This window comes from Patella vulgata, chromosome 2 (genome assembly GCF_932274485.2).
Source record: "Patella vulgata chromosome 2, xgPatVulg1.2, whole genome shotgun sequence".
In the NCBI taxonomy this organism is placed as follows: domain Eukaryota; kingdom Metazoa; phylum Mollusca; class Gastropoda; family Patellidae; genus Patella; species Patella vulgata.
In genome coordinates, this window is record NC_065880.2 from 85,233,345 (window position 1) to 85,237,655 (window position 4,311).

General features: G+C 41.4%; 1 long non-coding RNA gene across 1 annotated transcript; it reads left to right on the plus strand.

Annotated features, from left to right (window-relative positions):
* LOC126812180 (uncharacterized) lies at window positions 1–3,656 on the plus strand. Its single transcript, XR_007675847.2, has 3 exons — window positions 1–303; window positions 1,610–1,819; window positions 3,322–3,656. It is a non-coding gene; the product is annotated as an uncharacterized LOC126812180 (long non-coding RNA).
* The last annotated feature ends 655 nt before the right edge of the window (window positions 3,657–4,311 follow it).

Here is a 4,311-nt window from a genome sequence, read left to right on the forward strand (position 1 = left end):
CTATAGATATTACTAGCAATATAACAGTGGTTAGTCAAGGAGATTCATACAGTTTGACATGCAGGTCCACATACGGGACGATGTATTTCATTAAGGATAAAACCTGCATCAAGTCACCTTGTGTATTAGACAGATGGGATCCTTACAGCTGTATCCTAACCAGCCATAGAAACAAGACACTATCTCACCAGTTGATTATCCTCTCTGCTGAAGATACTGGCACAGCACCATGGCACTGTCAACCATCTGAAACAGATAACACTTGGTCATCACGCACGATCTCCATAAAAGTAACAGCTGACAGTTAGTATGAAAGAATATTGCCAACAGTTTTGTCCGCCTATTGTTCCTGTACATTGCCACCAGTTCTGTCCGCTAAGACCGCCTGTATATCCGTCCATAAAAACTGTCTCCATTAAAAGAGAGAGAGAGAGAGAGAGAGAGAGAGAGAGAGAGAGTTTAACGTCCACTCGGCACAAACTAGGTCATTTCGGGACTAACACATGGTTCAATTTTATTTGAATAATTCGCTTGCGCGTAGGGGTTTTAGCAGTGGGAGGACCCGGAGAAAACCCACGATGTTGGACAGGCACGTACGACCGAACGAAACCCCGCCAGTTGACTCAATGACAGACCGTATGCTAACCATTCGCCCCCCCCCCCCCATCATTAAAGCAACATCTAACAGTTCAAATTTTGCCACCAGTTTTGTCTTCCCGTCATTCTATCAGTATGTCTGTGCATAAAAACTCGGCAATTTTAACATTTGTTTTCGAATTTGATGAGATGGTTCGAATAACCATATTGGAATTCAGATTCTACTGCGAATTTATATATTGCAGAAACGTCCCTAACGAATTTTTTTTCCCGATATGAAATGGGGTTTAACGTCCTACTGTTCTGCTCCTCCGAACTGGGCTATTGAAGACGGGCATACGCCATACAGTGTACTACGAGGGAAACTTTGCCTGTACAGCGGCACTACGGCCCACTCTTAAATCAAATTCCAATTGTCAAGGAATCTTTTACGTGCACGCCAATTCCCCCAATCAGTGGTGCAGGGCGGCCGAGGCCCTGGCAAGTAACAAAGTATAGTCGTTCGGATGGGACAAAAAACCGAGCTACCGTGTAAAAATTGGCGCGTATGTGAAGGAACCTGTGACAGAATTCGATATAAGAGTAGGCCGTAGTGCAGAACAGTAGGATGTTAAACCCTGTTTCATTTCAGGGGGCGATAGAGGGTGGATGGCCGAATGGGTAGCATGTGCGGGTTGCATCATAAGGTCTGTCATTGAGTCAACTGGCGTGGTTTCGATTCCCCGGTTGTACGTGACAAGGAGCAGGGTCGCCTGCCCAACCTCGTGGGTATTCTTCGGGTCTTCTGGTTTCCTCCCTACGCGCAAGCCGAATTATTGAAATAAAATTAAACCATATGTTAGTACTGTAGACGTTAAACCCTCTCTCGCCCGCGCGCTCTTTCTCTCTTTCTCTCTCTATCTCTCTGTCTCTCTCAGTGTTTCGTTTCATTTCCTAAATTCGAGTAATATCTTTAACTCGAGTGAGTATAGGAATTTAACAGTAGTTTTATACTTGTATTGTTGTTTTGTAGAGATCAGAGAAAGATTAACGGAAAGTACGACCAGGGCTGGAACTACTAATAGTGGTGTTACTGATACAGAATCATTGACAATAACTCAAAAATATCCATGGGCAAATATCACCGTAATAGTATCTCTAGCAGTTGTATGTTGTATTCTTCTCGTCGTAGCAGTTACATTCATCGCCATCTTTATTATCAAACGACCCAAGAAACAACCAGGTATGCTCAGATTTATTTGCAAGTGTGGGGTTGGATGGTCGAATGGTTAGCGCTGTATCATAAGGTCTGTCATTGAGTCAAATGGCGTGGTTTCGATTCCCCGGTTGTTCAAGCGAATTATTGAAATAAAATTGAACCATGTTTGTCCCGAAATGACCTAGTTTGTATCGAGTGGACGTTAAACCCCATCTCTCTCTCTCAATTGACTCAATGACAGACCTTATGATGCGACGCGCACGCGCTAACCAATCGGCCACCCAACAACGCCCCCACCCCCGCCATAGATTAAGGTGAGGGTCGGGAAGAGTTTGGATGAATTTGTTAAAACCGGCACCATACAATGTTTATTGTAGGTTAATTATAGCGTTGTAAAACTGTTAATCTGTTTGATTGCAACAAATCCTATTCGAGATTCCGAATTCAGTTTGTTTGTTTCACATCTAAACTCCTACACACGAATACCCTCGAAGGTGAGCATTCTTCGAATTCAGGGGATCACGGTGGCTAAGTGGGTAAGGCGCTGGCTCGCTAGCCTGGAGGTCGGGTGTTCGATCCCTGCATTGGCCGAGAAAGTTCATCCAGATTTTCCGGCGTGGTTCCCCCTTGTCAGTGATGCAGGACGGAGGGCCTGACAAGGACAGCTGTCTAGTCATTCGGATGAGACGAAAAACCGAGGTCCCGTGTACGTAAAAGATCCCTTGACAGTTGGAATTCGATATAAGAGTAGGCCGTAGTGCCGCTGTCCGGGCAAAATTTCCCTCATAGCACACTGTATGGCGTATGCCCGTCTTCATTAGCCCAGTTCGGAGCAAAACAGTAGGACGTTAAACCCCATTTCATTTTATTTCTTCGAATTCAAGTTATAGACGGCATACAACCGTAGACACAGACTAGTTATAGACACATAGAATGACTCAAACTAAATAAAGGAAAACACAGCTATGAACTCACTTTATTGCAGTGCTTCGAATTTCATCAGTCAAATAGCTGGCTTCTTTAGTGAGAAATATTTTTGGTGTGCCGTTCAAAATTTCGCGGCACACTTAGGAAGATCTCGTGGCACACCTGTGTATCGCGGCATACTGGTTGAGAATCACTGATTTAAAGTTACAATTTCATATTTTTAAGTTATATTTTTAAAATTTATTAAAATAAAGCCTTAAAATAGATGGTATCTATAAACAGTCCTGCCTTGTTAAAGAATAATCCTATTATTCACTATTGCCAGTTGAGAAATTGGCAAAGATATCATTTTCAACTTTAAATTCAAACGTTTGAAGATAGCTATTCCATGGGGGGGGGGGGGTAGAAAAACAAGGGAAGTAATTGTGTTATTATTTCCGGTGTGAAGATTTTTAAGTGTAAGGAAGATAACCTATGATCGTATAATAGTGAGTTGACAACCTATTGAGCAAAAGACATAGAAATAATTATGTTTTGAAATTGTAACTTTAAATGAACTTATTTGTGAATGTATCTAATTTTGTTTTTTTTTCTTACAGTCGTCAACAACAATCAACAAATACCAGTTCCTGGTCGTTATGATTATTTAGCAAACACAAATACCATAGAATATCAACAACTACACATATATGAAAATACCGGACCATTCAGATATGCGTTATAAATAATTTACTTTACAGGAATAAATAGTTTACACTGTAATGGTTGCTTTAAGTTGACTTGAGAAACTGTACATGTTGCTTTAAACTGGCACGAAACTGTAAAAAGTTGCTTTAAACAAGAAGCAGTAATGGTTGCTTTAAATTGACACTAAACTGTTAAAGTTATTTGACACGAACACGAAACTGTAAAAACTGCTCCAAATTGACACGAAACTGTTATGGTTGCCTTAAACTGACACGAAACGGTAAAAGTTGCTTCAAAAGTTAATTAGTTGTTATTTGTTTTTGTATATAAACCTTCTGTATAAATTATTAATATATATTCACCATCATCATAGGCGTACGAGGCGGGGGGGGGGGGGGGCGGGAGGGCACCGGCCCCCTCAAATATTTTCATGAAAAAAAATAGAAATCTGAAAAGAGCTCAGAATTGTGAGATCGATCATTAGCCGAGGAGTTTTTAAAAATGGGGTGGGGGTAGGGGTATGGCGGGGTATGGGTATGGCTTTGTCGGGAATGAATGCTCAGTTTGTCGGGAAGCGTCGCGCCGTCTGTCGGGTTTTGAATATTTTTAATAATATGGACGCGGAAAGAAAGCAGTCCAGTCAATGATAAACACGTACGCAATCTGAATAGAACTAGCACGTACACATGGCCTTTCTCAGTTCTTGAGTACTGTGTTCCTGTATACTAGCATCCAACTCAATGCACCGGACGAGCCCAGTGAATAGTGAGATCTGGATAAAAAATGTGAAGTCTCATAAAATGAAAAATGTGGCAAAAGTAAATCGTTCGACTTGTTCTTGTTTTCGTAGTAATAGAGCTTGTATTTTACCAGTTTTTATGCTGCAACTGACATAATTTACT